This window comes from Mus musculus, chromosome 2 (genome assembly GCF_000001635.26).
Source record: "Mus musculus strain C57BL/6J chromosome 2, GRCm38.p6 C57BL/6J".
Lineage (NCBI taxonomy): Eukaryota > Metazoa > Chordata > Mammalia > Rodentia > Muridae > Mus > Mus musculus.
Genome location: NC_000068.7, coordinates 108,271,255 through 108,291,817, shown reverse-complemented (window position 1 = coordinate 108,291,817; position 20,563 = coordinate 108,271,255). Strand labels below are relative to the sequence as shown.

Genomic DNA, 20,563 nt, shown 5'->3' with positions numbered 1-20,563 from the left:
CCTTTTTATCCCACCACCTACCAGAGGTAGTGGAAAAAGAAAGGATACAGGGACGTGGTCCTGTTTAGAATGGTTCATTGGAGCAACTTTGTCTATGCTATCTGGAAATCAGCAGTTCAGTTCACAGGTTAACAGGGACAGAATACACTGGCAACCAAGTTTGGTTCAGTCAGGTTAGCAACAGCAGTGATATGACCTAGCAGGAACAGCCAGACCTCAGCCTTGGCTTGAGTCAGCAGGAGGGACCATGAGAAATGCCAACAGTTCTCAGCTGTGCCTCTGTCAGGGAAGCAAAGATCTGCAAAGACATGAGACCCACAAGTGTTGCACAGCTAGCTTTACAAGCAAGCCTAACTCAGCCTTCATCACTATCTGTAAGTCCTATTTATACCCTCCAAACATCACTTGTTTTCCCTGGGTCTTATCTCAACACCTGTCTTGCATCAGCATTTATGTCTGTCTCAGCTGACAAAACTCTGCCAATCAGCATGAGTCCAAGGAAGCAGCAAGAAACTGCAGCACACCACTAGAGGTATTTTGGTGCATTTCTCTCTAAGGAGTCCAGGCAAATGCAGCTCCACTATGCAATGTAAGGCAGACGAATATTTGTGTGTTGCTAGCAAAGTATCCATCATGTGTCCTTTCACATGCTTGCTTTAGCAGAACATCCTCTCTCCTGTGTCTGCTAAAGCTAAATGTTCCTTCATGAGTCTGCTTTAGTTTTTCACCTGTGTCTACTTAAGCTTAATCTTCCTACATGTGTTTGCCCTAGCAAAACACCATCCAACTGACTTTCCAAAGAATCTGTAAGGTTCCACTTCCATTATTCAACCCTTCCCCATTTTTTTCAAGTTTTACATGTAAGAAAGCTAGCTGGATTAGTAGCATCAAGATGACATTTATTAAGTTTCATGGACATCAGTTTTTAACTATGGCACCTAGTTATAGCATATTGAGAATATGAGTGTTCAAACAACCCTAATATTCACCTACAGTTTATTAATAATTTTAGGTCACGGAATGCAAAGGAATGAACCTACATCATTATTATCCTCATCATTATCAACATTTTGTAAAGGTTTTAAAAGTTAAGAGAAATGCAAATGAATAAAATGATTAATTAAAAAGGAAAAATATTAGGAGAAATTACAGAAAATGAAAAAAAAATGTTGTGTCTGAGTAATTGTTCATTCAGAAAGAATACAGACAGCACAAGGTGATTAAGAGAGATTAACATGTATTTATGTATACTTATATAAATATATTAATACAATATACATGTATGTGTGTTTGTATATGCGTGTATAGATGTATTAACAACACAACACACACATATCTGAATTTTCCAAATGCAACTGCAATGTAAGGCACCTTTTATTATGTATATTCATGTGAGTAGAGAAATCCACTTTAGCATAGCTGAGAACTGTGTTCACACCATGGGAAAGCACTGAGTAGAGAAAAAGCATTTTTAGGCTTGGTTCTGACTGCTCTCCTGTAGCATCACCATCCTGTCATCCAGCCACATGTGCTTCTGATGCAGACCAGCATGCATATGCATAGCCATATGTTTCTTCCTTATGAGGTTCTTCATCTCTTCCTTGCCGTCCTATCCCTTGTATTCCACACATTGTATTTCACCCATCACACCGTTAGCCAAACAAGAAAAACTGTTGCTCCCCAGAGGCAAACAGAAGTGCCTGGGACATGTGAGGGTTGATCTATTCTGACCTTGTATGCTATGATTATGTTTCTGGGTGACTTCTCTGATTTGTCATCACAGAGGATAAATTAGTAGTTTTCTCTGCTTTGTGAGTTGCAGTGTAGGCTGAAGTTCTTTGCCACCCCTTCACTTTCAAATGAATTAAGGTTCTTAGAATAACCTAGAGGAATTGAGTTTTGCATGTGTTTCTAGCAGCTTTGTCTGCAATGTAGGTGATCTAAACTGCTAGGACACCCAAGAGAGTGCTGGTGAGAAATGCCATCTGACTCATCATCACCCATGAGATCCAAGTGTGAAATGTAGGGCGGGGTCTAGTGGGAAGGAAACAGGGCAGAATAGAAATGGAAAACCATGGAGAAGCTTCTCTTCCTCCAGGTCAACTGAAACCACAGACATTTAAAGAAGAATCACACTCTCCTCTCTTGATGGAACATCATTCAGGAGTACTACTACCTCCAAGAGAAATGTCATGAGGATTTGCAGAAAAAGGAAACTTTGGGAAGAGAAACTCAGTGGTAAGAAATAGCTCACAGAGTAGTTAGTGTCAGAACTCCGCATTGACATTAAGAATCTAAATGCATCTATATAACATTTAGGGACCAATATAAAGGAAAATCTGGATTTCCTCATATATAAAGCTCAAAATTGTATACCAAAGTTGTTGGGTTTTTTTTTTTTTTTTTTTTTTTTTTTTTTTTTTTTTTAAGAGGCGTTTCCTTTTGTTCTGTGTTCTTGCTCTTAACTCATGGTTGAGCACAATACTGGATTCTTACTATCACTCTAGATGGATAAAATGCATTGATTTATTGGCATGAACTTTATAATTTTAATTTGTGCAATGCTATTTTAAAGCATTTAAAGGTATTAACTCACCTAAGAAACCATAAGTTACAGAATCCAGATCTTCCACCTTATACACACAATTTAGTATCTTCATCTTACAAGAATAGTAGAAGCACTGCAAACAATTAGCTCAAAGTGCTAAAAACTAAACTCAGTGTTCAGCATAATAGTCAAAGAGCTTGCCACAGACTATGCCCTTAATTCTATGTTACTTGACACACACACAAAAATGTGTGTGTGTGTGTGGGGTGTGTGTGTGTGTGTGTGTGTATGTGGTATATGTGATATATAGCTATAGATGCATTCTTTTGTTTTCGTGTTGATGAATAATTACAGGATGAAAAATAGAACTATAGAATGCCATATGTGTTCTTTTGTATGTCCCTGTGTTAGACTCAGTGGTTGACTCACAGAAGAAAGTGATAGGATAATCTTCAACATTTCTGAAGAAGGAAATAATAGTTACAGCCTAAATAGATTAAGCATACTGTGTTAAGTAAAATTAGTTAGAGAAAGAAAAACCTATATGACTCTACCTTTATAAACAGTATGATATAGTCACACATAAAATCCAAAGTTCTTAAGGACTAAAAGAGAGAGAGAGAGAGAGAGAAATAGACCAGCTGATTAACAGGTATAAATATTCAATCGTACAAGATGAGAAAACTCCAGAAATCTTCTATGTAACATCTACCCACTTAAACATTTTAGATTATACATGTGTAGTTTTCTAAAGGGATAAATCCCTTATTAAATATTCTGGTAGGAGGATGAGGAAAAAAGGAAGAAAGAAAACATGCAGAAACTCCATAAAATATAGTATTTTAGCAATGAGGAAAAACATAATAACTGGAGGTCTGGGGGAACAAGCTTGGTTCTGGCAGATTCACCAATCTATGCTCAGTCTCCCTTTCCAATACACTAATTAAATAGGCTCAGCCACCCATTCCAATACACTAATTAAATAGACATGCAAAGAGAAAGCACAGCGGAGATTTAATCAATATGTATTGGAAAGAGGAAGAGATGAAGGGAGCCATTGTCCCAATGTTTGTGTGCAGGGTATTAACATGGCTTTTAAGCTTAAGCAGAGAAAACATTACAACAGAGGTAGTCCTGGGCAAGGTATAGTCTGGCTGGTCATTGTCTGTTCTCATTCTACATGGTGGTTTAACGAGCTCTAATTGCTTGAGGGACCAAGATTGTTCTCAGTAGAGAATTACTCATGCTCCAGGTTCTGGGTTGCTGCTGAAGATACTACCCTCCTATGAGTCATGTTCTATCTGTGAAGCAGCCTTTTTACTAGAATCAAAGGTAACTGCTCAAACCTAAGGTGACTGAATGTTTAGGTCCAAGACTGAAGTATTCAGGTACAGTCTGATGGTCTTTAAAAACAGCACTGTAATGAGATAACAAAAGCTGTCATACTTATTGTCTTAGGGTTTTACAGCTGTGAACAGATATCATAACCAAGGCAAGTCTTATAAATGACAATATTTAATTGGAGCTGGCTTACAGGTTCAGAGGTTCAGTCCATTGTCATGAAGGAGGGAGCATGGTACATGAGGAGCCAAGAGTTCTTAATCTTCATCCAAAGGAAGCCAGGAACCAGCTAGGCATCCTTAGGCAGTTAGGAGGAAAGTCTCCAAGTCCACCCCTACAGTGACACACTTCATCCAACAAGGCCACACCTTCTAATAGTGCCACTCCCTGTGATGAGCATATGGAAACCATTACATTCCACTCCATGACCCCCATAGGCTTGTTCAAACATGAGTCTATGGGGGCCATACCTAAACATAGCATAATGCAAAATTCATTTAGTCCAACTACAAAAGTCCCCATAGTCTATAGCAATCTCAACAGTTTTAGAAGTCCAAAGTTCAAGGTATCTTTTGACAATCATCCAAGCACTTAACTGTAAACCCCAAAGCAAGACAGGAAACCAGCTGGACAAACTCCAAACTCTGCATCTCCATGTCTTATGCAAAGCAGACTTCAGATTTTCAACTCCCTTTTATCTTTGTTGCCTGCAACAAAGTTCTTTCTCCGAGGCTGGATCTACTCCCTGCTAGCATCTTCTTCTTCTTCTTCTTCTTCTTCTTCTTCTTCTTCTTCTTCTTCTTCTTCTTCTTCTTCTTCTTCTTCTTCTTCTTCTTCTTCTTCTTCTTCTTCTTCTTCTTCTTCTTCTTCTTCTTCTTCTCTTCTTCTTCTTCTTCTTCTTCTTCTTCTTCTTCTTCTTCTTCTTCTTCTTCTTCCTCTTCCTCTTCCTCCTCTTCCTCTTCCTCTTCCTCTTCCTCTTCCTCTTCCTCTTCCTCTTCCTCTTCCTCTTCCTCTTCTTCTTCTTCTTCTTCTTCTTCTTCTTCTTCTTCTTCTTTTTAAGATTTATTTATTTATTGTTTGTAAGTACACTGTAGCTGTCTTCAGACACTATAGAAGAAGGAATCAGATCTCGTTACAGATGGTTGTGAGCCACCATATAGTTGCTGGGGTTTGAACTCCAGACCTTCTGAAGAGCAGTCGGGTACTCTTACCCACTGAGCCAACTCACCAGCCCCATGCTAGCAGCTTCTGTTGGCAGGCATCCTGTGGCTCTGGCATCTTTAACATCTTGGGGTTCCCAGTCAAATTCAGTTTTATAACTTCTTGTTCCAGTGTCTGGTATCCACACATGATCTTCTGTGTTCCTCAAAAGGGCTGGTGTTGCTTCTCCAGATCTGTCCTCCATAGAACTCTTATGTTCAGGTTGATCCATTCCACTACTGCTGCTGTTATTGATGATCATCCCATGGTACTGGCATCTCCAATACACTGGGGTCTTCTGCTGCAAATAGGCTTCACCAATAGCCTCTCATAGGCTCTCTTCATCGTGCCAAGGCTCAACTCCTTTGCATGACCCTTTCAGTCCTGGAATGTCAAGTGAAACTGGGACTCCATCTTCACAAATGACCTTCCATGGCCTCTCTCACAATGCAAAGCCTCAGCTGTTCTTTAGGACATCTTCATGCCTCAAAACCAGTACCACCATGGTGACTCTTACACACTACCAAGTACAGTCCAACATGAAATACAACCTTGGCTATCTCTGGAAGACAGCTTCTTTGTGCTCTCAGCAAACAATTCCGAGTAGACTTCACCTCAGTGATGCTAGTCTCTTCTTAAACACCACTACTTAGCTCCAGCTAACCAGCATCAATTGTCCCAGTAGTCTCCTTCTCCTCTTGAATATAAAGTCAGAGACACATGGAAAAGACCAAGTTCTGCTGCTTACAGGAGCTGGAACATGCCTGCCCCCCACCCCCCTGCCCCATTGTTCTATTACATTATCACTAGCTTCCAATTCCTTTACTGCCTACGCTTAGCTGTCCTGAAACTTGAACCATAGACTGACTTTGAACTCAGATCTGCATGCCTGTCTCCTAAACATTGGAATTAAAAGTGGCCCACCAAGCCTGGATTTATGTTTTTCTTCACCTAGAACTTGTGCTGTTCTGAGCTGGCTTTGAGATCTGCTTATCTTTGCCTCCTAGGATTAAAGGTTTTTACTAGCACACCTGGACCTAAATTTAGCTAGATGGAATCTTACCAAGGTCACTTCTCCCTTAATTCAATTTAATATCCTTGAACACAGGATTCAACTCCATTTCACTTCCTGGTGTCCCTTTAGTACTCAAATTATATATTTTGTATTTTTCCATTCTCAGCTTGCTATGCTTGTTTAAATGCTTTTCATGAGATTTAACAAGAGAACAAAGTCTATTATGGGCAATTCTGAGACATCCTTTGTCAAGGCAATTAATCTGAGTCTCTTCACGTTAGCTTCTTGCAGACTTTTCAGACAAGGGCAAAAAGGAGCCACATTCTTCACCAAAATACCACAAAAACAGTCTCTAGGCCATATGTTGAAATTGTCCACTGAAACCTCTTGGGCCAGGTTTGCACAATTCAAATCACTCTCAGTAACAAAGTCTTCCATATTCTTACTAGGATAGCCCACTGATGCCCAGTTAAAGCATTCTACTGCATTGCAAATCCAAAGTCTTCAAATCCATATTCTTCTAAACAAAAGCATGGTCAGGGCTATCACAGCAATATCCCAGTCACTGGTACCAACTTCTGTATTAGTCAGTGTTCTCTAGAGTCACAGAACTTATGGGTAGTTTCTATATAGTTAAGGAATTAGATGATGACTTACAGTCTGCAGTCCAACTCCCAACAATGGTCCGCAGCAGCTCTGAACCAAAGTCCAAGGATCTAGCAGTTGCTCAGTCCCACAAGGCAAGCAGGCGTAGGAGAGAGGCAATCTTCCTTCTTCCAATGTGGTTATGTAGGTCTCCAGCAGAAGGTATAGCCCAGATTAAAGGTGCATGCCACCACACCTTTAATCCCAGATGACCTTGAACTTGGAGATCTCCCTGTCCTAATCTTCTGAAATTCATAACCACTATGCCTCAAGATCTCCATACCAAGATCCATGTCAGAACCTTGTATCTCCCAGCCTCCAGATTAGGATCACTGGTGAGCCTCCCAGTTCTGGATTGTAGTACATTTCAGAAATAGTCAAGTTGACAACCAGGAATAGCCACTGCACTTATCTTTGTTCTTTCCTTTTTGAAAAGGAATGGAGTGTTAGGTACTACAAGTTTCTAGATATGTATTGTATGTGAATGCTTCATGAACCTTTGGGGATTGCTTGCAGAAGGTATTTGGCACATTTAATTGTCTGAAAGAGTCTAAAATGAATCCACTAAGTCTGGCATATGGAATATGTTGTCAGGGTGATATATGTATGTGAAATGACTTGCATTTCAAGATTGATGAGAGACTTCTGTGTGACATAATCAGATACAAAGAACATGTTTTTATTTTCTTTTAAAGATAAGAACTCTATTCCAATTAAAAAAAAAAACCTATCTGCTAGAAACAAGAGAAGAAAAGTGTCTTAGTCAGGGTTTCTATTCCTGCACAAACATCATGACCAAGAAGCAAGTTGGGGAGGAGAGGGTTTATTCAGCATACACTTCCATACAGTTGTTCATCACCAAGGAAGTCAGGACTGGAACTCAATCAGGTCAGGAAGCAGGAGCTGATGCAGAGGCTATGGAGGGATGTTACTTACTGGCTTGCTTCCCCTGGCTTGCTCAGCCTGCTCTCTTATAGAACCAAGACTACCAGGCCAGAGATGGTCCCACCCACAAGGGGCCTTTCCCCCTTGATCACTAATTGAGAAAATGCCTTAGAGTTGGATCTCATGCAGGCATTTCCTCAACTGAAGCTCCTTTCTCTGTGATAACTCCAGCTGTGTCAAGTTGACACAAAACTAGCCAGTATAAAAAGTTAAGCCATTTTCTGTACCTCACAAGATAAAATTTATTTATGAAAAATTGTAAGATAGAAAGATATGTTCACTAAGGTATAATTTGTGAATAAAATTTATATAATTTGATATAGATAAAGTTTGAGGTTTCTTAAAATAAATATATCTTATGTTCATAAATCAAAATATTATGAGCCCATTTAAAAATAGTTATTATTATAGTAAGTGTTTCTGTTTATAATGTGTATTCACATAGACATGCATGCTTTGGTGCATATGCGGAAATTAGAGGACAACTTTGTGGAGGTGGTTCTCACTTTCCATCTTTTAAAAATTTAAATATTGGTTTGAACTTTTAAACATAAAATATTTTTAAACTTTCCCTTTCATAAGTAAAATGTTTAACCTTTCCCATTCTTATCTCCAGTCAGTCCCTCTTATGAATTCCCCTTTTTCTCCTTCAAATTCATGCCATAGATCCCTGCCATGATGGAGTATCATCTGTCTTCTTCCCAGAAGTTGTTCTTGTCAGATAGTTTGTCATATTAACAAGAAAAATATTTAAAACAAACTTATGGACTAAAAACATTCAAATTTTCTACATGAGAATAAGAGGATAGTTGTAATCAATTTTATGTTATTTAAGTTGAATGCATAGATAGCCAACATACATGTGACATGAATATATGTCAAGTATATCACAGTGCATCAGAGTGTATTAAATTATATATAAATGTATTTCATTCTACATACTTATTATATACACATTTTTGTGATACCGGGTATAGTGAAGCTTATTGGCCTTCTATTAGCCAGGTACTGTCCAGGACTTGTCAGCTTTTGCCTTCTATTAATCAGGAGTAAAAACAAAGTTTCCCAGTTCTCTCTGAGGGATGCTGTTAGTTCCAAGAGTGTGTGAACAAGGGACACAACTTTTGTCTTTCAAGTATTCCAGTATATCTATGAATTCTAATACATCTAAATTAATTAGATCTTTTGATACCAAGAATCAAGATTTAGTAACTGAGTAGCATTAGTGACGTATCCATAAGAGACAAGCAATTATTCCCTCCAATAAAATGTTAAATTTGATTATTGAGATCTTTCAGCAGGGTTTTCTCTTTAAGGGGTTTACCAAATGTAAGAAATCTCCTAGGAGACAATAGTATTTCTCAGAATTTTTTAAGAAATCCAATTATAAAGCAATAAACTGAGTTATTAGAGAAAAAATACTTTGGAAAATAAACTTCCTGAGGTTGGCTAGTACTCACCATTTTCTTAGATCTTAGAAATCAACATTGATTGTATCATTCAAGGTACTAAAATATATCTTAGATAAATGCCTTATGAATTACAATTTAAGTCAAGAGTTTCTCACAAATATATTTGTCCTAAGAAGACAAAATGAAAAAAAAATTCAATTGGTAACTAAGATATAACTCACCTTATGCTGTACAGGAAAAAGTATCAAATAGTTTTTAATAGCTGTGATGGAACAGCAAATGTCTTTAATCTCCTATGAAATTCTATATTTGTGATAAGAAATTGTTATCATGACCCTTTCAAGTTAAAAGATATAAAATATTAACATCATTAGCTTTTATGAATATAGGAAAATGGTAAATGAAAACTTTAATTGAATAAACACATCAAGAAAAATATCTGTGGGGCTTAGTAAAGATTTGCAAAGGAAATGACATATTAATGAGACTTCATGAAGTTCAACTACTTCAACAATTTAGAAGGATTAATTAGTTTAAAATGGTAAATGTTGCTGTATCTTAGGCATTGTGACAAATATTGGATGGATACACAAAAATGAAAATGGATAGAAAATGTTTCAATTACCCCTATCCCAGAATAAAACATAAGACCCAGTGTAAATCTTAAAGTAAATCACTGCCTAAATTAGGACAAAATCTACTGTTGGGTAAATATTCCTATTGGTTTGCATTAATGGTGACCCTGCTTCAACTGTCCTAGCAGCACATATTCTGAATAGAAACTATGGTATGCATAACAAGAATTCAAGAAAAACATGCTTTGTGTAACAAATATAAGAAATGACCTCATCAAAATGAGTTCCAGGGTGTGCAAACAAATAATATGCTCAAATTCTGTTACAAATGAACAGTCAATTCAAATAAGAGTCATAAAGTAGCAGCTAATAGAGCATTAAATAAATACAAACATACTTTAAAATTATAAATGTATGAGCAAAATGAATTTCAGAAAAATGCTTACAGCAATTTCAGAAATTGTTCAAATAACTCAGCTCTATAAATTCACACTTTGATAAGATTTTTAAATGATCTTATTTAATGGAGGGTGAAAAATAAAAGAGGAGCTTTTTGAAAATTAAAGAAACTATAAATAGATACATACAACTATATGTATTATCTTATTTATTCCTTAAAATTTGTAAATGTCAAAATCAAGTTTCAAATTTTTTTAGATAAATTTGCAAACCTTTCTAAAATACAAAAGGAAAAGTTAAAAGACCTGGAAAACAGAGAGACAGTCTGATAAATATAGCAGACATAAATAAGATACACATGGTTAATGGAATGCAACAGAACAGACATGAGTCTAGCAACCGTCAGGTTCATCCATTGTGACCAGTTTTTCAACAAACATTGAGGACTTTCAATTCAGGAGGTGCTAGTGTAGACAATGGGAGCACAGCAAAGAGATTCCTGAGAGATTCCTAGCTATGTGGGACTGCTCAAGTGAAGAAACAAAGTAATATCATGGTGAAGAAACTTTGAAAGTGGAGATTTCATAATAAATACAGCAAAGAAATGACCAGTTACATAGTGTTTCCAAGGCAGATAATAGATGGGGGAAAAAATTATGAAGAGGAACTAATTAGCACAAGAGCTAGGACTCCAGAAAGTATATGCTGCAGAGAAGAGTACAGAGGCCCAACTAATAGAGAGAAAAGGAACAAAACGAAAACTATGGAAAAGACAGTAGTGAAGGTAAGGCCCAGATGATAACAGTTGTCACTAACAGGGACCTCTAACTTTCACTAAAAGAAAGGGCATGAAGGATCTGTAAAAAATATATAATAAATTTTCTAGACAACAAAACAATTAAGAACTCCCCAGGAAAGAGCATACCAATTGGTTACCCAATACCAAGTGGTCAAATGTGAAAACATATCATCCAAGTAACATTGTACAGACTTAGCAGTATACATCTATGGGTTTAAGAATATGTATGTATAGTCACATACATATATGGCTAATGAATAAAGAAACCAAGATTCAAAAATGAGAAAGTAGAGTATACATGATAGTTTGAAAGAAGACAAGGGAAGGCAGAAATGATGTATTTGTAGTATCTTAAAATATAAAAGAAATACTAAAACATTTTGTAATCATTTATAATGATATTTTAGATAGTTAACCTCAAAAACATAATCAGATATGTATAGTGGTTTGTGTCTAAGGATATTATAATCCAGTGTGATTGTGTGTGTGTGTGTTCAGTGGATTTATAATAACAGACAGTTGTAAATAACTTAGCATACCAAGGTAGACAAATAATTAATTAGAACATGAAATATATTTACATCTTTAAAATGTACATTTAATTAAGGAATACAAAAAGCACACATCATGGAATTCATTTCATTGGTCAACTTCCTCTGAGTACGTGTACTGCTGCGTTGATGATATAATCAATGTCACCCTTTGGAGAACAATGTTTCTCCTGAAGAGAAAAAATGATTTTTCCCTATCGTGATAATTATAATTTGTAAAAAGTTCCTTGATTGGGGACATATTTGTTTCATTTGATTTAGGAAGAGTATTGCCCGAGCTTTTGTCCCCGCCGGCAAGAACACACTCAGGACAACCAGAATCTTCTGCAGCAAAGCTTTTATTGCTTACTTATCAGGAGGGAAGACCCCAACCAGGAAAATGGCGCTGCTTATATAGCCCGCAGCGTGACGTTTCAGCACCTGATGTGGCGTGACAGCTCCTGATTCGTTGCTCGCCCATTATCCCATTACTACGCTGCGAGATGGGCAGTGACTAGGCATGAGTTCACTCTTGCACTTGTGCATAAGGCTTGTTTACTAGTTAGGCACAGTGAAAGCCAGCGCCATCTTATAATGGCGATTGCTCACGGCACGCATGTGTTTGCTCGCGGCACGGCTCTCCACAGAAGAGGGGGAACAAGAGCGCGAGACAAAGGGAGAGAGACAGAGAGAGAGAGACAGACAGAGGAAGAAAGAGACAGAGAGACAGAGAGAGAGAGAGACAGACAGAGAGAGAGACAGACAGAGGGAGAAAGAGACAGAGAGAGAGACAGAGAGAGAATGAAGTTGGATAGATAGGTGGTGAGTATTTGGGAGGAGTTAGGTGAGAGGAAATTATATTTGTTTAAAACATTTAAAATAAAAAATGCATACTTGGGACTGGAGAGATTGTTCAGTGGTTAAGAGCTCTTGCAGAGATCCTGAGTTCAATTCCCAACAACCATGTGGTGACAACCATCTATAATGGCGTCTGATGCCCTCTTTCTGGTGTTTCTGAGGAGAGCTAGTATGCTCATATACATTAAATAAGTAAAATATTTTTAAAAATGAGTAATTGTACATTTAAGATATTAATAATTTAAATTTTCTTATAGAATAAAAGTTGACAAAATGGAGGTGAATATATGTAAATATTTCTATTTTGCTTATTTTAATTTTTGTGATGTGTTGCTTTATATTAAGAAAAGATTATAGTCGAGTTGAAGCTCAAGTGATAACAGACATGGAGAATGAAATTAGGAGGATGACAGAACACTCCATAGAGAAGATGCAGGCCTCTAAAGGTAGTCACCAAAGGTGCCTTCATAATTAAAGCTCAATTAGCATATGCTAATTGTTAATTATCATTGATATTTATTAATAAGTTAAAAGCACAAGGATGAATCCCTAGTTGAGTTAGGAGGACTGTTTGTAGGTCATACACGATGGATATTAAAACATTTCTTCCATAGTTATATTTGCTGGTCTATCTTTGGAAACCTAGTGTAAATTCGAAAGCTGTACTAAACTATTTTTTAACATGAGAAACTGATTCTGAAACCAGAATTAAAAAATCTGTTTAACAGGCAATTAGCTGTTTTTAATGAGGATAAAGAGAAGAAGGTAGATAGTGATAACTAAGGCAATCTACTTTCTAATCAGAGAGATTCAAGTTAACCTTTCAGAACAGAAGAATGTATAGTAATGCATTATATTTAATACATTAGATCAAAAGATGCAAAACAATGTAAATCTCTCAAGTAGCATTCTGTCAGTTAATGCTCCCTCTTCTGCACAGGTTACATCTCTGTAAGAGCGATAAGACAAGGCACTATGCCTGTTATCAAGCTATTCCATATGATAGAGGTTATGTGAAACACTGTCATGAGTTATGAAATTTACACATGACTATGACCATGTGAAGTATACATCACTCATAATTTATACTTCAGAAAATGAGCCTTGTTAAATATTTCTGTCATAGATGAAAGCCTGAAACAAAAATGCTATAGCACCACAATATACCTGGCCCTCAATATCAAACCCACTGTGTTAACCCTCTGTTTTGAACTTCCAGGAACACAATTTTGACCCTGAAACTGCTAGCTTTTTTATGTATTTTAGAAACATTTAATGTGGGCTTAGTTTCAGCATCTTTACCATTAGGATGGAAAATTCATTGCCAGTACATGAACATAGTAACTAGAGTGTATTCAAGCATGTAAGTGCATTCTAGCTTCTGACTACATGTAAGCACATAGCTTTCATATGGAAACTTTGTCCTTTCATTTGATAGCAAGAGTTGGAAACTCAGAAGTCTGTCACATTTCAGGCAATGTCATAGATGATAATGATTCATAAATGAACAAATACTTAATGCTACTTGCCAATAGATGTTAAGGAGGAATTCACCCAAATGCCAAGAGAACTTATGAAATGAAAGAAGAACTGAATGGGAAATTGCTAGAAAGAGAAAACAGAAATGTAATTGTTTTCAAATGTTTGACTTAGTTCACTAATATAATTTACTTTAAAAATTGCCTTTGAAATTTTGAGGCATAAGAAATATATTATTTGATAGACATTAGAAATGAAAAATATTAAGACATAGCTTATCACAACCAAGTGTAGGATTCTATTAGTATACCTTTCTCCATTGATTTGAGTCCTTCCCATAAGAGAACTGATTGGGAATTCAGACAAAAAGTGACTTAAGCATCAAACTATTGTGTCACTTATACCTATATTCCTATTTTATATAGAAAAACCATGCCACAAGAGGTAGATTGGAATCCCCATCACTGATTTTGCTATAAGAATACAGAATTCTTACTTTGAGAACTGGATTTGTATCCTATAAATTTTGTATCAAGTCAAATGCTTCTTACTCAACAGACTCAGTACTTCACACAAATATTATGCCAAATGACTTGGAAAGTCCTTATTTCCATAGTTCTGTCTTTCAAGGTAACTTTAACAGAGATGTTAGTGGTTTTATTCCATTAGATTAAACAATCTATAACTGCCAGAGGAGCAGAGAATATTAGAGATATCACAAAGATTGCTTGAAATAGACCCTGAAGACTAAGAGAATAGCACAGACATATAAACTAACTGTGAATCATCTGTCCACATCATGATCTGACTTCCAAGCACTGAAAAATTTTCTAAAGATATGTTTTTCATTCATTCATTCATTCATTCATTCATTCATTCATTCATTCATTCATTCATGTACATGTGTGTGCATGAATGCACGTTCCAGTAAGTATATTGAGGCCAGAACACAACTGCTTGATTTATTCTCCTTAATCCTGTGAGTTCCAGAGATTATACTTCGGTCATTAGGCTCAGTGATAAGACCCTTTACAGGTTCATCTTCACTGCAGCCCCCACAGAACCTTAACTACTGACCTATTATTTCACACACACACAAAAAAGGTTAGCTTTTTGATACACCTCTCAATCAATGACAAATGCAAATTGGAAAGTGTTTTAATTTCTTTAAATACTCCAGTTAACTTTTAGCTGCATGTTCTACATGGACCAATATAATTTTCAATGAAACTAATCTCAAGAATGCTTTTAAGTCTGAAAATCCTTTTACTATCCTTTGGTAATCTGTCTTTCCCTCATTTTTTATTAATGTGTCCTAGAGTGACTGCCCCATGGATTCGAGATCAGCTTCTGGAAAGCTGACATCTCCACCAGTGTCAGCCTTCATATTAGTATAACCAGTTCTCAAGCATGTAAGAGACTACTCTGAGTCTCAAGGACATCTAGTGACTCATAAGGGATAGCTTCATCCAAAATAGCAGCTGTCAATCATTGGAGTTAATAACAAAGTTGAAAGATTTGTCAGTGTGGGCATTACAATACTCTTAAGACTGATGGCGTGTTCCTTATAGCTACTCTACAAACTGCAGACTGAAACTTATTGGCACCAGCTGCAAGAATTCTAAAGACAGACTTGGTTTTGGATTAAACTCAAGAAAGACACATAATTAAAAGATAACATTAAATCATGCCTGATCAAATTCTGTTATCTGTCATGATTGATCGGGTACTCACACTATAACTCAGGCTCTTTTCAAACCACTGCCAGTCCAACTGCCTCAGCCTCCATAGTGCTGGGATTACAGGCATAAGCCACTAAAGTTGAGTCTCTGGATATAATTTGAATAAAGTCTAGGTGTTCTTGTTAAAATATCAATAAGGAAAATGCCAAACATAAAAAAAAATTAGTGCTGGTGATCCAAGATCCTGTAAAATATTAGAATTTTATTTCAAATCCACATAAATAGCTACACATTTTCCAAGATATTTTGTAAACCCTCCAAAAGTTGCCACTGTTATAACATGATTCACAGCACTTTCCATTTCTAAGGCCTTGTGACATCACTTAAAAATGCACACTCTTCATTTAAAATGGACAATGGTACTAGATACATTGAAGTAGTTTAGGTTAGGTGTAAATATTGTTTTAATGATTTTCTTTATTGGCTGCAGTATATGTCTTTTTACAATAAAATGAATTTCTTGTGAGATTTCCTAAATGGAAGGTTTTAGGCTAGGAAGAGAGAAAGGTCTTAGGACAACATTTGTTATTTTTATTTGGATTCTTCTGGGCTGCTGTGGGGCTGCTGGGAATTACTGGCTAATGTGTAATGTGTTCCTTCCCATGACCCTAAAAGTTCCTGGTCTTTCCCTCCTCAGCATTATTTTCTGTGAACTTAACAGTGAGATTCCTAAAGTTCCTTGGGGAAGATACATGTCCTGGGAAGTGTTATTAGGGCCAACTTTGTGAACGACTGCCATCATATTTCTGAATCAATGTAACAGATTTTAATGTTAACTATGGCAACACAGCAATTCTCACTCATAATGCTTTTCTGACACAGATTTCTTTCTTATTTAATTATTTGAGAATTTCATACAATTTTTTTTGTTATGTATCCTACTTTCTGCAAATCCCCCCACATCTATTCCTTCCACCCTTACCTCATTTCTCACACCACTCTCTGTTGTCTTTTATGTACTTTCTGCCTTTGAATATATTTTGTGTTTTCCAGTATTTCCTGAACATGAGGCCTATGGTGAAGTGTGGTCAACCTATCAGAGGTCATGTCTTTAAGGATATCTGCCTCTCTTTCTTGAAGAAACTATTAAATGCCAAGTGCTCTTTATCTAGTGGTGGGATTTCATTCTAACCTCCTCTGCTGGTGACTTAAGATCATGCAAGTCTTTCATATGCTGTCCTATACACCTATGAGTTCATGTACACAAATCTATGTTCTGTCCAGAAAGAAAAGAACTCTTTTCTTGAAGTCAACCTCATGTCTAATTTTATAAGATCTCCCCTTCCTGTTCCCCTCCTGCTCCTATTTCTGTGAAGCTCTGAGAGCGTTGTAGATGTAGATGATATTTGCATGCCACTTAAGTCTGACAACTGCCCAGTATCATGTTGGATCATTGATGAACTGTGTGGTCATGGTCATTGTGTGCATGAAAAAGCTCTGATGATGCTTTGATGAAGCACTGTCCTATAAGTATAGCAATGTCTTGTTAGGAGTCAATTTAATACTATGTCCATTTAGTAGAATATTATTAGGCTTTCTCACGAGAGGCTATGACGTAGCAAAGCACAGATTCTTGGCCCATTAACCATGCTAGGAATGTGTTTCAGCTCATGGAGGGTCCCTTAGTTCCAATCAGAGTATGATTGATTACTCCCATGATATTTGTGTCATGATTATACCAGATGGCATATCATATCAGGCAAGTAATTATTGGTTATTGGATATAGCTGAGTGTGATCTCTGATAAATTTTTCTCTAATATCTTTTTTTCCTTTTTTAAATTAGATATTTTCTTTATTTACATTTCAAATGTTATCCCTTTTCTTGGTTTCCCCTCCAAAAATCCTCTATCCCCTCCCTCATCCCCCTGCTCCCCAAATCAACCACTCCCATTCCTAGTCCTGGCATTCACCTATACTGGGGCATAGAGCCTTCACAGGACCAAGGGCCTCTCCTTCTATTGATGACCGACTAGCTAGAGCCACAAGTTCCAGCATGTGTTTTCTTTGATTGATGGTGTGGTTCCAAGGAGCTCTGGGGGTATTGGTTAGTTCATATAAATGATCCTTCCATGGGGTTTCAGTTCCCTTCAACTCCCTGAATATTTTTCTGGCTCCTTCATCTGGGGCCTTGTGCTCCGTCCAATGGATGATTGTGAGCATCCACTACTATATTTGCCAGGCACTGGTAGAGCCTCATAGGAGACAGCTATATCAGGATTCTGTCAGCAGGCTCTTGTTGGCATCTGCCTAGTGTCTGTGTTTGGTGTTTGTTTATGGGGTGGATGCCCAAGGGGGGCAGCCTCTGGATGGCCAGTCCTTCAGGTTCTGCTCCAAACTTTGTCTCTGTAACTCCTTCCATGGGTATTTTGTTCCTCATTCTAAGAAGGAAAGAGGTATCCACACTTTGGTCTTCCTTCTTCTTGAGTTTCAAGTGTTATGCAAATTGTATCTTAGATATTCTAAATTTCTAGGCTAATATCTGTTTATCAGTGAGTGCATATCATGTGTAGTCTTTTAGATTGGATTACCTCACACAGGATGATATCCTCCAAATACATCCATTTGCCTAATAATTTCAAAAATTCATTGTTTTTTTTCAATTTTTTATTAGATATTTTCTTCATTTACATTTACAAGTGCTATCCCAAAAGTGCCCTATATCTTCCCCCTGTCCTGCTCCCATAATCACCCACTCCCACTTCTTGGCCCTGGCATTTCCCTGTACTGGGGCATATAAAGTTTGCAAGACCAAGGGGCCTCTCTTCCCATTGATGGCCAACTAGGCCATGTTCTTCTACATATGCAGCTAGAGAAATGAGCTCTGGGGGTACTGGTTAGTTCATATTGTTATTCCACCTATAGGGCTGCAGACCCCTTCACTCCTTGGGTACTTTCTCTAGCTCCACCATCATCTATTGGATAGAACACAGGGCCCTGAATGGAGGAGCTAAAGAAATTCATTGTTTTTAATAGCTGACTAGTACTCCATTGTGTAAATGCACCACATTTTCTATAACCATTCTTCTGTTGAGGGACATCTGGGTTCTTTTCAGCTTCTGGCTATTATAAATAAGGCTGCTATGAACATAATGGAACATGTGTTATTATTACTAGTTGGAACTTCTTCTGGGTATATGCCCTAGAGAGGTGTTGGTGGATCTTCCGGTAGTATTATGTCCAATTTTCTGAGAAACCTCCAGACTGACTTCCAGACTGGTTGTACCAGCTTGCAATCCCACCAGCAATGGAGGAGTGTTCCTCTTTCTCCACATCTTTGCTAGTATCTGATGTCACCTAAAGTTTTGATCTTAGCCATTTTGAGTAGTGTGAGGTGGAATCTCAGCATTCTTTTGATTTGCATTTCCCTGATGATTAGGAATGTTGAACATTTTTTCAGGTGCTTCTCAGCCATTCGGTATTCCTCAGTTGAGAATTCTTTGTTTAGCTCTGTACTCCAATTTTAATAAGTTTATTTGATTTTATGGAGTCTACCTTCTTGAGTTCTCCCTAAATATTGGATATTAGTCCCGTATCATATTTAGGATTGGCAAAAATCCTTTCCCAATCTGTTGGTGGCTGTGTTGTTTTATTAACTGTCTTTTGCCTTACAAAAGCTTTGCAATTATAAATTATATAAGGTCCTATTTGTGGATTCTTGATCTAAAAGCACAAGCCATTGATGGTTCTGTTCAGGAATTTTCCCCCTGTGCCTATATCTTACAGGCTTTCCACACTTTCTCCTCTATAAGTTTCAGAGTCTCTGGTTTTAAGTGGAATTCCTTGATCTACTTAGACTTGAGCTTTGTACAAGTAAATAAGAATGGACCAATTCACATTCTTCTACATGATAACTGACAGTTGTGCCAGCACCATTTGTTGAAAATGCTGTCTTTTTTTCCACTGGATGGTTTTACATCCCTTGTCAAAGATCAAGTGACCATAGGTGTGTGGATTCATTTCTAGGTCTTCAATTCTATTCCATTGATCTACCTGTCTGTTGTACCAGAATCATGCAGTTTTAATCACAATTGCTCTGTAGTAAAGCTTGAGGTCAAGCATGGTGATTCCACCAGAGGTTCTTTTATTGTTGAGAAGAGTTTTTGCTATCCTAGGTTTTTTGTTATTCCAGATGAATTTGCAAATTACCCCCTCTAACTCTGAAGAATTGAGTTGGAATTTTGATGGGAATTGCTTTGAATCTGTAGATTTCTTTCAGCAGGATAGCCATTTTTCCTATATTAATCCTGCCAATCGATGAGCATGGGAGATCTTTCCATCTTCTGAGATTTTCTTTGATTTCTTTCTTCAGAAACTTGAAGTTCTTATACAGATCTTTCACTTCCTTAGTTAGAGTCACACCCAGTTATTTTATATTATTTATGACTATTGTGAAGGGTGTTATTTCCCTTATTTTTTCCTCAGCCTGTTTAACCTGTGTGTAGAGAAAGGCCACTGATTTGTTTGAATTAATTTTATATCCAGCTACTGAACTGAAACTGTTTATCAGGTTTAGGAGATCTCTGGTGGAATCTTTAGGGTCACTTATATATACTATCATATCATCTGCAAAGAGTGATATTTTGACTTCTTCCTTTCCAATTTGTATTTCCTTGATCTCCTTTTGTTGTTTAATTGCTCTGGCTAGGATTTCAAGTACTATATTGAATAGGTAGGGGAAAAGTGGGCAGCCTTGTCTAGTCCCTGATTTTAGTGGGATTGCTTCAAGTTTCTCTCCATTTAGTTTGATGTTGGCTTGGTTTATTATATATTGCATTTATTATACTTAGGTATGGGGTTTGAATTCCTGTTCTTTCCAAGACTTTTATCATGAATGGGTGTTGGATTTGGTTAAATGCTTTCTCAGAATCTAATGAGATGATCATGTAATTTCTGTCTTTGAGTTTGTTTATATAGTAGATTATGTTGATGGATTTCCATATATTAAACTATCCCTACATTCCTGGGATGAAGCCTACTTGATCATGATGGATGATCATTTTGGTGTGTTCTTTGATTCGGTTAGTGAGAGTTTTATTGAGTATTTTTGCATCGATATTCATAAGGGAAATTGGT

At 37.1% G+C, this 20,563-nt stretch overlaps 1 long non-coding RNA gene across 1 annotated transcript in view; it reads left to right on the top strand.

Annotated features, from left to right (window-relative positions):
• Positions 1–498: 498 nt before the first annotated feature.
• The window catches only part of Gm13912, a 107,604-nt gene continuing 87,539 nt past the window's right edge, over positions 499–20,563 (top strand). Inside the window, exons 1-2 of the long non-coding RNA XR_374869.1 lie at positions 499–589; positions 2,099–2,238. This is a non-coding gene — a long non-coding RNA (predicted gene 13912). The remainder of the gene's footprint in view (positions 590–2,098; positions 2,239–20,563) is intronic.